Source organism: Centrocercus urophasianus, unplaced genomic scaffold (genome assembly GCF_019232065.1).
Source record: "Centrocercus urophasianus isolate 14NV4802_14NV808 unplaced genomic scaffold, USGS_Curo_1.0 seq_32, whole genome shotgun sequence".
Lineage (NCBI taxonomy): Eukaryota > Metazoa > Chordata > Aves > Galliformes > Phasianidae > Centrocercus > Centrocercus urophasianus.
The window spans coordinates 4,189,908-4,205,450 of NW_024884889.1; positions in this window are offsets into that span (position 1 = coordinate 4,189,908).

A 15,543-nucleotide genomic window follows, 5' to 3' on the forward strand; every position below is an offset into this window, starting at 1 on the left:
CATAAGAGTATAAGTGACAGGAATATAAGCAAAGAACTGGATTGAGTCATATATACAAGTGAATACAAGAAAAAGTAAGACTTCTTAAAAAAAACTAAGAAGTCTTCCTGTGACAGAAAGCACAGAACTTTTTTTTTTTTTTTACTTGTGAGGAATAATGCATTTTTAAAACTATCACAAACAAGCTGATTGAGGTGCTTATTTCTCTAACCATTGCTCTTGATATTGCTGGTGCATTCATCCTGAGCCTCATTTTTTTCAGCTTTGGAAGAAAAAAAAAAAAACAAACAACCTGAAGTTGTTTTCTGTTCTTATCCTAGATAAAATATATATATACTCAGTTTTCTGTTTCTGAGCATATAGTGCCATCTATATTCTCTAGATACTTTCACAGTCTCTGCATGAAAACAATTACCCTGCCTGCCTAAAAGCTGAACACATTTAAATGCATTCTTTATTACCAAGATCCTAAAATAATACATACAAAAGGATTTTCTAAAACGACATCTGATTAGGAGTATTTTGCTTTATGGGTTGCTAATTTGAGCATCCTTCAATAGTCTTGAATGTTAAAAAGCATTAAGCAGCCTCCTTCTTGAAATTAAGACTTTTAAAGACACTTCAGGACAGACAATAACTAAAGCATTTTACATTTTTAACCAACTGCTGTGTGATTTCTTTCATGTAAACTCCATAACCTCTAGCCATTAAAAAAACCACAGGAACCATTTAGAGATTCAAAATAGTCTCTCTGTAGAACCTACTCCCATGCCTAATAGGAAAACAGTTGTGAAGGTCAGCTTTGCTTCAGATAATTTGACCAGAAATGGACACACAGTTGGAGCGTTCAGCTTAGTCAATGTCTTGTTGTGCCTGATAATTTGTTGGGATTACAGGAAATGCACAACAATCACTCTGCTCCCATGTCAAAAGGCAGCTCACATCACGCACTGAGGGCTGTGTCTTGACATTTTCTCTGATGGGGAATTCACATGCTGCCACAGACCACTACTGTTTTGTCTTTGGTTTTGATTGGTGACACCGCGTCACACATCACTATTAGTAATACGAACCAGGAACTTTAGCTTGTATCCACTGAATAGGTGTTCTTCAAACATGCATACAGTGCTCCTTCATTTCTTATGTGAAAATTTATGAGACCCACCTGGCAAAAAAAATTGCAGTATTCAAACATTGCCACCGTCACTTCCAGTGCATTGAAGCTTCTATTCAGCTCTGTGCACTGTTCCCAGGTTGAAAACTGATGATTCACACAGATGAGCTGAATGAAACACTTCATTTTGTGGTGTACAGCTGGGCACGGGTAGTCTGAACGTGGCTTATATTGCACATCATTGTTGCCGACACACCATCCACTGCCTCACTGTGCAAACATCCAGAAATGTTTTCAGTAGCCACTGATTAATGCATGTGGCTGACGTATTTTCCTCATTTAGGAATTCAATGATATTTTTTCTTCTTATGCACTTCCATGTCCAGCTTTGTCTTGTCAAACTGCCCCTCTGCGGCCATTTGTCACATGGCAAAAAAGATGGAAGGGAATATTATTGGGAATATTCAACAATATCACCAGCATTCTTCTCTGATGTCGTGGGCAAACAAGGACATAGGAGGCATTACTTTCAGAGTAGCTCTCATACAATACAGAGATACAAATACTTATTTCTTGACAGTGGTGAGAGGCTTCTTTCCTTAAGTTATTTCATCTCCTTCTACCTTAAACAATTGTCTGAATATTCTGCAATTGAAACAGGTCAACGCCTTATTGATATACTTGAAAGAGAAGTATAATTCTCAGCAAATGCACAAGAACATAATTAAAGATGTGTCATGAGCAGGAACAGCAAAAATATGAATCAAATTCAACCCAACTATTTGTCTTGTTTCCAATTCTATTTTCAATTTTCCAAATCACCAGATTAATGTAACACAATAAGAAATCAGTGATGAGAAAAAGCTTATTAGATCATATTGCACATCACCTTGAAAATATAAAATTGTTCTCCACAGCAAATATGTGAGTGCTTTGTTTGGAAATACCAAAAGGAAAGTTATAGTTGTGATCCACTAGGAAAAAAAATTGAAACTTGATTAAGAATTTATTCCTGACATTCCATCTAAGTTCTCTTCTACTCGATTTAATTTACTTGACATATCTCCTTGGACCTTGTATAATCTTTAGGTTGTGTTTTATAACTGGCAAATACCTCAAGCAAACAGTTTTTTTTATCATACCCTCACTTATTGGGTGAACTAAGTGAATCATCAATATCACTGTTTTTTTTGTGTGTGCACGTATTTTTGCCATTTATTTTTTAGGCATATGTGGGCCTATAGCAAGTATCCCATTCCAAACCACAAATATTCTAGTTATGATAACAGAGGCCAAGCTGTGAATTTAACATTAACACAGCCCTCAACATACAAGGGAAACAAGATTTCCAAAGTCTGTATTTGGCTTTTCTATAGCCAAATACTATTAATAACTCAGAGTTATATCAATGTCACCTTTTATTTTTTCAATACATTAGATGCATTCAGTGAAGCCCACACAATGTTATCTCATCTTCCTTTCTAATTATTCTTCCCCTTAAAATTTATTCTTTAGTCTTGCATGACATCAAGATCAGACGAATAGGAATGCAGTCACCCATTTCCTATTTCATATACATAAAAATGCTGCTAACACATAAACACGGGCTATATTTTCATACTTAAAAGTTTTTTTGTTTTTTCCAAGTAGCTTTTAATTTTCCAAGTAAGATATACACCCCATTACGAATACAATGTCAGGTTAGCGTATTTTCATAATCACCATGTAAATCACATACATAATTAAATTATATTTTTATAATCAGCATATAATAATCTTTTTACATAAATTTCCACCAGTTTCAAACCATTTATTGAAATGGTTTTATTACTCACCTCATTTTTTCCCTATAGAAAACTGGCTGAAGGAATGGATTGTGTTTCCTCAAAGCAGAAATATTTTCCCCTTGAGCTCTGTTTTTAAGATGTGGCAATGTGATTAACCTGCTTTTAAAAAGAACCATCAGCCTGTGACTGTCCTTATGGTGAAGTCTTTTCCCTTTTGTATCTTCAAACTAAAGGTTAACTGAAATGAATCTGTGGCAATGATCCCATTAATAATTCTCCATCAGCAATCATTTGATCACCGTGGGGTGAAGCAGCTTAAATGCAGTCATGCAGGTAGGGTATTTCTAATTCCTTGGAAAGATTTTGTCTCACAATTGGATATTCCAGTCAAAGACAGTAACAGACTTTTATATGGATCATGTCTTTCATCTGTCATTCATTAGAGATCTCGTCCTTGGTCTCAGATCTAAACACCGCTTGAGAGTTTTTTCTCTTTATTTCTTGTAACACTTTTCAGTACAAGTGGAATGAAAGCTCTATAGTGGCATGTTTTTGAAGCCACAAATAAACTGGCCAGAGAACACAACAGAAGTACAGCATGATGAAAGGCAACACAGTAGTCTAAACATCATAAAAAATGCACTTCAGATTACAGAAATATCAGTAAAGCAGATGGATCACCTAAATCTTAAGTCAAATAAACAAAATAAAGAGGATGAATAGAGGTTTCTAAAACACCATTTCAAAACTTGAAATTAAAGAAGAGAAATATGTCAGTTCTGTAAAGCCATGGATCTACAATGTCAGCCCAGTTTCTCTGAACAGCTTAATTCTACAGCATATAATTATGTCAATAGTTCAATAAGTCTATCTTCAATCTGGCTCACTTTTCCCATATGTCCAAAATGTCAAGGAATATGTAGTATCTTCCAATATATGAAATAACATTATCTACATTACAGTCAGGTTTGATCTGGCACACTCAGTGTATCTCTGCTTCAGATATCTTCTGCCTATAACCAACATTCTCTTAATGCAACCTCAGCGCAGTCTTAGCTATCATGCCAAGTAACTGGCAAAGAAAGGAAACAGAACACCTGTTACAAAAAGCACATACTACTTCTCCCTCAAAGACAGAAACACCATTTTTTCTAACCATGACTGCTACAGAGACCATAATTTTTTAGCCATTGTCAAAGTGTATGGGTTGGTTCAGCCCAGTTCCATGACTAGCAGGGTATGGGGACCCATGGACCCACATCTTGGAGAAGGGGAAAGGGTAAGGAAATAAGCCTAACAACAGAACAGTGACAACAAACTGGGGAGAAACAAACTACTTTACTAAGTAAGATATCAGAATGCAAGATAACACATTATAATACTGTATAATATGATACAGTTAGAATTGAAGATAATAAATTAATTGAGAGTGTCCGAAAACTGAAGGCCTTACTCTAAGCAAGCTGAGGCAATACTGCTGGGACAAGAGACAAGCTGAAAGGTCAAAAAAGGGAGGTCTGGTGATCTACGAACTGTTTTTATCTTTCTCTCTGAGTGCAAAATGGCAACAGAACAGCAAACAGTCCTCTGGGGGATGTAGTTCTTCTCTTGTGGGACAGGTACCCAGAACTGGAGCATTAACTCTTTCAACTCCCAGTGCAATCCATGATGTTATGATGTGGGATACCAATAACCAAAAATCATAAAGCCCTGACAGCATAACAGAGGAAAAGGCTCATAAACTTGTATAACTGCATATGGAAGGCTTTTACCCTAAACAAAAAAAAGCAACACACAATGAATTCAACTGCAACTAGTAGCACAGCTCCTGTCTTAGTCAATCTCTTATTGTAGCACTCAACTAGAAATACCTGCCTAACTAGCAGTCATACACAATTCTTATCAGCAATCTGCCATTAGGGCTAAATAGCTCATTTTTTCATCAGCATAGTTACACTTGGGAGTATTAAGGATAATTTGTGAGACCCCCTTATTTTTAAGGTAGGTTTTCAGATTTCAAGACTCATACACTTTCAGAACAGGAGGGACTGGTGTGATCATTTATGACTTGCACATATCCCTGTAGGGTTTCCATGAATTCATTCAGATTTGAATTAATTCATATTTTTTGAAAGGAAAATTCCTTATGATAGAAGTTGCTTTACTGCATTGTTTCAGAGACAGGCATGAAAAGATTGAATCTGTATATCTAATTCAAAAGTGAGAAGAATACAATGAATAAATACTAAAATATTACTTTGAAAACCAGATAGATTACTTATTTATTTATTTTTGAAGTTCTGTACTTACACGCTTGGGGATTTAGTTTTTTGGGCAGTAGAAATATCTAGGGAGAATTGATTCATAGTTTGATAATGATGCTAATGTTTGGAGTTGAGAAAAATATGCCAGTAATGTTTTTAAGCCAGACCTCAACAAAATAATGCATCAATGAACAGGCTAGCCTCTGTATATTAGTTATTCTCACTAAAATATAGCTGATGATAGGAAGAGATTAGGGGTGGTTTTTTTTTTTTTTTTTTTTTTTTTTTTTTTTTTTTGCTATTTTTTTTTCTTTTTATTGCTTGGTTTTTAATTTTATTTTTGCAGTTATATTCTCAGATGTTAATCTTTCTGCTTTTATGAATTATCTTGTTAGATGCTTCGGTACTAAAATATGTCTATATATATAGTATTTACATACCAATGAAATTATTTCCAGAAAACTGGCAAAAAAAAAAAAAAAAAAAAAAAAAAAAAAGATATTTAAAACAGACTGTTTGATTCTCATTCAAAACCACCTTTTTTTTGATATTGAAGCACTGCTTTCCATGATTAAGATAGTTCACAACTATGTGGTAATAGATTAGAAGTAACTGACAAATACTAAGTATTTGTCTAGAATTCTGCAGACAAGTGTACATATTCTACCCTCAAGATTTTAAAAAGGAACAAGCATTAAAGGAAATAAAAACTTGAATTAATTTAAGTTTTTAATTCAAAACAAGATTTTTTCTTTCAAACATTTAACTCATCTTAGCATGAATGCTACACTGGATTTATTTAAGTTTCTAAGTCCTGACTTCGGGAAAGTTCAGCCAAAATTTCTTTTTTTTCCTCTTCATGGATGATACAGTTGCAGGAGATCTAGTGATGTTAAGAATCTTTAACTCCTGAAGATCTTAAAGATCTTCCTTACAAACAAAGGTTGAATCAATAAATAAGTTGTGTGATCAAGGCTTAACTAAGTTAATGAAGAAATAAATAATTTAGGCTTTTGGTTATTCTGTATAATCTGTGGTTAGTCAGTCTCCAAAAGCATCTATTGATTTTACAGCTACTCAAAGAAAAGCTACAAATCAAACTATGTATCAACTGTGAATACCATGTAAATACCAGGAACTACCGGCTGGCATTCGTTTGCATTCTTAAATATTTTCTGTGACAATACTCCATTATAAAATATTAATAAAATTACAGCTTCCTGAAGACAAAACTTCAGATTTGAAGTAAAATATTGCCACATTTATGCATGTGATAAGAAATAGCAATCTTCAGATCAATATAAACGTAGATTAATAAAAATCACTCACTGTAAAATACTACAGACTCTTAACAAACATCAAAAGTCTGTCTAATCCATTTAAAAGAGAAGGGAGAAAGCAGCAGCACCTGTAATTTATTCTAAATTTCACTATTTTTATATAAATATATATATACAAATAAAGTTATAACTTTTTTAAAATTTTGTTTTTTACAGATTTCAAATGTTTTATTTCTTAGGACTATTTTCTCTAAGAAAAACATATCAGGTGTTTGCACACAAATGCTGTTGTAACAGAATACACATACAGCCTACCCACACACGCCTCAACACCTTCTTAATCAAAAAAGAAAAAAGCCAAACAAAACTATAAGTTATCCCATTAAGAGAATTCTTCTTTAGAGTGAAGGAACTTGTTGGTAACATAATTTTTTACATAGAACTTACTACGATCATTTTACTAGTTTACTAGTCAAGGGGGCTGATGAGAGTAGAAAAAGACACAGCAAATCCACGTGCTAGCATCTCATTTTACTAAGTGCATAAGAACAAGTTACAGTTAGATCTAAAGGAAAATTTCCTAAACAAAATTTAACAGGCCTGCAGGAAAGGAACTGCAGTTCAGCCTGGAGGCAAGTTGAATGTGAGTCAACAGCATGCCCTGGAAATCAGAAGGGGCAACCGTATCACAGTGCAAATCAGACACAGGTTGAGGGAAGGAGTTGTCCCACTCTCTGCTCTTGTGTGGCCTCACCTTCAGCACTGTGCACAGCTGTGTGCCACAGTGTAATTATTGGAGTGTCCAAAGGAGGGCTAGAAAGATGGTGAAATCTAGGGGACGAGATGGAGAAGGAGCAGCTGAAGTCACTGGATTTGTTCAGCCCAGAGCAGAGGAGGCTAAGGGAAGGCCTGCCTCATCACAGAATCACACAATGGCCTGGGTTGGAAGAGACTTCAAGGATCGTGAATCTCCAACCCCCCTGCCACAGGCAGGGCCATCAACCTCCAATTTTAATACTAGACCAGGCAGTTCAGGGCCCCATCCCACCTGGCCATGAACACCACTAGGGATGGGGCACAGCCTACAGCTCCTCAAAAGGGGAGAAGGGGAAATACAGAGCTCTGCTCCATGCAATCATCAACAAATTCTAAGGGAATGGCATGGAGCTGCATCAGCAGAGGGTCAGCTAAGCGCTAGGAAAAGATTCCTCAAGAGTGGGTGGCTGAGCACTGGAACAGGCTACCAGAGCAGCAGTCACGTCATAGAGCTGCCAGAGTTGAAGAAGCATTTGGACAATGCTCTGAATCACAGGGTTGAATTTCAGATAGTGCTGTGTAGAGTCAGGAGTTGTACTCGGTGATCCCTGTAGGACCTTCCCAACTCAGGATATTCTGTGAAACATTGTATTCTCTAGATTTTTAATGTAAATGTTTGAATTTAAAATAGAACTGCATCTGATTGTACTTCTTGCAGTTTCCTTTGCCCACTGTGTTTACAGCCTGTTTTTATTCTCATGAAATTTAAAAATTCTGTTAAGTTTTCACCCTGAATATCTTTCTTTGCCTATTAATTGGATTCATGCTGTTCTTTTTTTCCTATAACGTTCTAACTAAAGTAATTAAAACACACCGGAACAGAAATCTCCTTGTCAAAATACAGACTTGGTTAAAGGATAAATGTCTGCCTTGTGCACTTCAATAAATTTAAACACTATCAATGTGATTAGGATATTTTTATGTATAAATTATACCAGTAATATCTGAAAGAAAAAAAAAAGTAATCATCTTAAAGTGAAATCCTCGTTTATTTTCCAAATCAACCTACCAAAAAGTTTATCATATTCATGTATACTATGTGCATTTTGTACATATTAAACCTACGAGATACATAAAATGAAATGCTCGCATTAACTCCCTAGACATCTTTATACACTATTTTTTTTTAGGTTTCCTGAACTGCTTTCCCCATAGTTTCCTACTTCATTACCAAGAAAAGTCACATGTCCTAATTCAGAAAACTGCTGAGGCATAGCAGAGCTACAAAACTATCTCCACCTATGAAGTGTATCATATCTATTATCGACTCGCACGTTCTGCCTCTGTAAGAGAAATCTCTTACAAATCCACCTTAGATTCTGCATGAGGTTTCACATTTAAGTCAGTGCTATTAAAACATTCTGAAGGTGAGGGGAGCTCTAGTCTCTTTCTTCCAAGACATTTCTGACTAGAGAAGGCAAAGCAAAGTGGAGAAGGGGGGAAGTGAACAACCAATACGCCAGGCAGACTGTCTTTAACAGATCCTTACCCATTACTACTATTAACTGGGGGGGAAGAGACAGGAATGAGGGTTGAGACAACTGTGTGGTTCAAAGACCATCCAAAGGAACTTCAGAGTCTTGAAATTTCTGCTGAAAGAATTGAGGGCACGGGCCAACTTCTCTACTTCACGTAGTGAGTAAGAACAGGGAAAGAAATGGAAGGATCCAACCTATAAACACTTGCCTTTGTGGTTCATTCCACCACCATAACTTGGTGTTTTTCAATAAGTTCTATATGGCACCAGGCTTGTAATTACCAGATGGGTTTCACCACTGTCATATAGTGGAGAGGGCCCTTAGGAAAAAGTTAGCAGGGCTCGTCGGCAGGGATTTTAACTAAATTGCAAAGAGAAGGGTGGTAATAATGAGCCTGCCTAGGATAAGGTGTAGGATAACATAACAAGGCTAGTGGGATGGGGTGTTACAAAAAAAAAAAAAAAAAAAGGCAATGTTGCACCCAGTTTTAAGAAGGGTAGAAAGGACAAGCCAGCCAACTACCGGCCTGTCAGCCTCACACCTCTGTTGGGAAGTTCAGGGAACATATCCACCAGGAAGCTATGCTATGTGGAAGGTAAGGTGGAAGGTAAGGAGTAAAGCGCTTCACTTAAGTAAAAATAAATCCTCCTGATATGCCTTTCAGCATTCTGAGCTTTAATGATGCCTAGCACAGCAGTATAATTAACAGTATCAATGATATATAACAAAACTGTTCTTTCCAGTGGTAGAAACAGAAGGCTAATGCCAGATTGCTTGTTAAAGGTACACCCAGTTGCAAGTACAGCAGATGAGACGTTCCCCGAGTAGCCACGCAATGAGGTAAAGACATCTGTAAGAACTTTGAACGTGAAGATTTAAAGTCTTCGGTGATACCACAGACCAAATTATCATCATCCCAGCAGACGCTGTCACTGGAAGTAGAACAGCCCTCCAATCACACTGAACTATGAATACTTCCAACCTTGTTTTTCTTCAAATTAATTGCTGCATATCTATTCCTAAGCTTCTCAAAGCAGTGCAGACTAAGTTAACAAAACAGAACTTGCCCTTTGGTACATATATTTTTGTGCATGAATTGGGCCTCACTGCTTCTTAGAAGAATTGCTAAGTGATTATTTAGTAACAGAAGGAAAAAGGAACAGGAGAAGGTGAGAATAATTCAATTCTAAGTAAACGAGAGAAAATAAAAGTCAGAACTGACTTACTTTTACTGAATAAATACAAATTCCAAAATAAGTAACTTCTTTTCAGGAAACTATCAAGTTCTTGCCTACTCTTGGCCCTTTAAAAACAGTAAATTATTGAATTGCATTCACCTGGTCTAATAACAAAAAATATAGTGCATAATCTGAATTTATGTTATTCTAAGTAGGATGGATATGTACTGGTAATATTATGTTTGAAATCATATACATGTAAATAGACTGACTTAGATCAAATGTGAATGAAGAAATTATTTCAATTGTTCTTTGCAACTATAATACTATAAGACAAGCAAAGGCGATGACAGAGCCTTTATTTGAGACACAAGTGCCAGAGAAAGATACCAGAAAATGAGGACTCAACTCACCCCTCCCAGCAACAGCCTTGGAAAAACAAGTGAGCTGAGAAATGCAGCCTTCCACAGCTCAAACTCTGGCACACTGGAAAGAAGAGATGGAAGGAAATCTGCACAGACTCTGACTGCATACACTCTCCTGGAAGCACCACTGAGAAGGGAAGAGAGGAAGGGTGGACCTAGGTTCAACCTGCCCCCAAGCACTCATATGCTTGTGTATTGGTTCAGGCTATGACCTAAGAATTCCACTGTAAATGCATTACTTCGAATATATTATAATAACTCCTTAATTCAAACCCTTTTTATAGCTCAGAAAAGCAATTACAGTAAACAATGGGATCAATGCATCTTATTTGAGTTATGTGATGTTATATCTACAAAGAAGTTATGAGTGTCTCCTCAATTTCATTAACTGCCACGATGGAACACCTTAACAAATACTTGCACCTACAGAGAAATTTTTGCCTCTCTAAAAGCTTGCCTTAACTTATCTGGGTTTTCCTTAAAGAAATACCTCCTCTTTTATTCTGTTGGCTCATCAGATCAGAAGCAGATGTTGGCAGACTGACAGTAGAGGTTGAACCTTCCTGACAATATTCCATTACGTTTTACTGCCGTGCGACAGATGGCAGCAGAGGGGCACTGACAAAAATGGGGTATGACATTGAAGTGTAGGTGAAGCAAAGGCTTGTCACTAATTTCTTCATGCAGAAAGAAATGGCACCACACTGAAATTCATGACACTTGCTGAACATTTATGGAAATCAAGCAGGGGGTACAAAGACACTGAGGCAGTGGGTGCCACATTTCAGCAGTGGCAACAGTGGCAGTGGGTCGCTTACACTGGTACAGGTACTGGCAATGGTACACTGGTACATTTTTATAAGAATGGCATGCAGGCTCTCCCTCACAGCTGGTGAAAAAATGCATAGCCAGTAGTGACAACCGTTCTATTGAAAAAGAGTGTTACGTGAGATTTTTTTTTTCCTATTAAATACTGTGACTTTTCTCCTATCTGATGTAGTTTTCAAGGAAAACAATAGGAGACAGTACTTTTGGAGCAACCCACATATACAGAAAAGATTTCATCTATCTGCATCAACTAAATAATACTGCCTTCTTTTTCAGAGACTATTTTCTGAGCAGAAGCTGAGTGCCTGAGCTATTTTAAAGTTGTTAAGGACGTGAAAGAAAATCCTTACGATTAGCAAGTTCAACACAATTCAAATTTCTGGTTAACCTGACTTCAGATATTTCTTCAGAAAAATTTTATCTGCAGATATATGTACATACAAGGATATATTATTCATCATGGAAAATAATGTATTAGACTTAGGAATAACATAACATGGGTCATATTTTAAAAACACTACGAAAGTCTGAGTTATAAAAAATGCAAAATTTCAGCCTTCACAAAGAAAAAGTTGCAATGATGCTGAAGTATAAGAAAATCTGGTTGCTCTTTTTTTTTTTTTTAAACACTCCCCCTTTCCCCCCCCCTCCCCCCCCCCCCCCCCCCCCCAGAAAAAAAAAAAATAGTTTACATAAAATTATTTTACATACTTTTTTATGCTGATTTTATGCCAGGCTTTTTTTTTTCCTCAAGATGACAATTTTTTTTTCTCTTAAATATCTGCATCTCTTCAAATGCAAGGGATTCTACACAGAAAGAAAAATGTTACTTGTTATGAAACATAACACAAAATCCAATAAATTTACAGTATTTTACAGTAGGAAGTTAGCATTTTAGAAGTTTCATCAGAAAATGGAAGAATATTAAAGAACAGATGAAGATCTGGTAATGTATTTGCATACATCTATTTAGCTTCTATAAAAACATAGTAATAGTGCTGTTAATACAAGACTTGGACACCACTGCCTCTTCAGAAACTCATTTCCGTATTCTACTGTCTGAATCAATGTTTGTATCACAAGCATATCAATCATATTACTTTAAAACTCTTATACATTCATCGTGAATGTTCTGCTCACAACTGTCAGGGTTGAAGATGTACATTTAATGGACTAACAAGTCGTAAAAATTAGTTTAAGATTATGTCGTACAACAGATGTATGAAACCTCATAGAGTCAAATTTCTGAAGTGTATTTTAAAGAAAGAAAATGCATATTTTGAGTGAAAAGGATGAATTAACTAACACAGATCACTTTAATGGATAAAACTGTTGAAACATGAATAAAATCAGTCAGAAAAGACTCTTCAAGTGACTAATCACCAAAAGATAGATATAGGGAAAGAAACCAAGTATAAAGTATATAGATTCCTCCAGCAGAGACATATAGAAAAAATTATAGAAAGGGAAACAAAGGTTCACTAAAAAGTTAACAAGTAAAAGCATCTGATATTATTTTTTTTTCATTAGTACTTGATTGCAACACAGAAAATAACAGGTAACAATTTCCACTAAGCTGAAGTAGCGACCAGCTGCAGCCAACAAGGCTTTATATACCGCATCAACTAATACAGGAAGTTGTTTTATATCAGCCAACATTGAAGAGCAGAGCCGGGCAAAATTCTTTTCTCAATCATACTTTCTAGCTAATACTTGGACACTTGCTCTCATTGACTCTAACCCTTCTCAGAGGTCTTTCATTTCCAGGGTCATCCTAACAATACTTTCCACTCTCCTCTTCTTGTTATCTCATTCAGGTTTTTCTTACCTTTCTACTATGTTACCTATTTTCTTAAGCATAAGAACTATTTTTCCTCTTCAAAGATGTGGTAATTATGTTAATAATGAAAGGATTGATTCTGCCAACTGCGTTACACCGTTCTTTTGAAACCCAATCCTTTTTTAATCATCTCTTGATTGTTACAATGGCTGTAACACACTAGATAAATGTAATGAAAATATTGTTTGGGGTAAAAACAAACAAACACACACTGGAAATTTCCTTCAGCCTCACCCTTATAGAGGCATGAGGAAGGAACCTCTGTCAGTTGTCCATATCACAAGCAATCACATAAACTTATGGACTCTCCTTCTGTAACGAGCTGTGTACTTTGGTCCTAATTCATTGGTTATTCCAGGACTTAATTTCTGAGACAATTGAAAAGCATAAGTCTAGCTTATACCTTATTTATTTCACAGAAGGATTCATTAAAAATGCAATGAGAGCTGCACTGGAAAATGCAGCCTTCTCCCATCACCATCTCCTGAGCACCTGGGATAGACTGCTAGATACGTAGATTACTGCTACGTATCCTCAAGCTATGGCTCATTTACTTCTTCCTGTATTAATGCTCTTTTAAACATCCAACATTTCCTTTTGCCTCCAGGTTTTGACCGCCTGGCATTTATAACAATCAATTACCATCTCAGCCTTTGAAGAACTGAGTTAACTTGTTCTAGTCTACCCATAAGAAATGCTCTTTCTGAATATCTTAGAGTTCATTTTTTCTTTTAACGCTTGATCAGATTTGTTTATAATATGGAAGCTAAGATTATGTAAGTAGCGTTCATTATTTTCTTCTGTATACTGGAAAAACTCTGCCTGAATCCCAACACTAGTTTTGCCTTACCTTGAAAACTGGCTAAGTATGAAGGTCAGGGCACTCCAAAATAATAAATCCTATTTATTTCCAGGGAAACTATCACTGGCACAGAGGTAGCCTCTTCCTGAGAAATTCTGTAATTCTATTTTAAAGTATATGAAAAATTAAGTTTTGCTTTTTCTTCTAATTACATTCTATACACCTCTGATCCTAGAGACGACAGAAACACAGAATTGCAGGGTTTGGAAGGGACCTCCAAAGATCATCGATTCCAACCCTCCTGCCAAAGCAGGTTTTCTACACCAGGTCACACAGGTAGGTGTCCAGGTGGGTCTTCACTATCTCCAGAGACTTCACAACCTCCCTGGGCAGCCTGTTCCAGAACTCCATCACCCTCACCATAAAGAAGTTCTTGCACATGTTTGTGCAGAACTTCCTGTGCTGCAGTTTCTGGCCATTTTCCCTTGTCCTGTCTCCACACACTGCTAAAAACGGTCTGGCTTCACCATTCTGCCCCCCACACCTTAGATATTTATAGACCCCGACCAGGTCGCCATTCAATATTCTTTTCTCAAGGCTAAACAGATGCAGTTCACTCAGCCTTTCTTCATAATGGAGATGCTCCACGCCCTTCACCGTCTTTGTGGCCCTCCATTGGACTCTTTCTAAGAGATCCCTTGCACTGGGGAGCCCAGAACTGGACACAGTACTTCAAAAGAAGCCATACCAGGGCAGAGTAGAGGGGAAGACTACATTCATTGCTCTCCCCCCATCCACCCAGCCAGTGACAACATCATAGAAGGCTACCAGGTTGATCAAGCATGACCTCCGCTGGTGAACCCATGCTGACTACTCCTGATAACCTCCTTCTATTCCAGTTGTCTGGAAACGGCATCCTGCATAAGCTGTTCTACCACCTTTCCAGGGACAGAGGTGAGGCTGACAGGCCTGTAATTACATGGATCTTCCTTCTTGCCCTATTTGAAGACCGGAGTGACATTGGCTATCCTCCAGTCTTAAGGCACCTCCACAATTCTCCAAAACCTCTCAAAGATGACAGAGAGCGATTCAGCAATCACCTCCACCAGCTCCCTCAGCACCTGGGGATGCATCCTATTGGGTCCCATGTATTTATGAACACTGGTGTTGCCTAGGTGTTCTTGGACCGCTCTTCCCTGACTAAAGGGAAGTCTTCAATTCCCCAGACCTTCTCACTGACCTCCAGTGTCTGAGATTCCTAAGGAAAAGCTTTTTTCTCTAAAAGCAGAGCAAAGAAGGCATTCAGTATCTCTGCCTTCTCAGCATCCCCCATTAACAGAACATCTCCCTCACTTAGTAGGGGAACATCCCTAGTCTTCCTTTTACTGTTAACATACTTTAAAAAGCCTTTTTTGTTACCCTTTATCCCCTTCGCCAGATTAAATTCCAGGCAGGCTTTAACCTTCCGCATCACATGCCTACAGGCCCTGGCAACATTCCTATATTCCTCCCAAGTGCTCAGACCCTTTTTCCACATTATTTCATGGGCCTTCTTATTCCCTTTGAGCACGAGTTCCTTGCTCATCCACACAGGTCTCCTGCCACCCTTTCATTATTTCTTGCTCACAGGGATGCACTGATCCTGATCTAGGAAGAAGATCTGTTTAAACGCCGATCAGCTCTCACAGGCTCCCTATAGCTCCAAGTAAGTCCCGGAAGAGATCAAAGTTG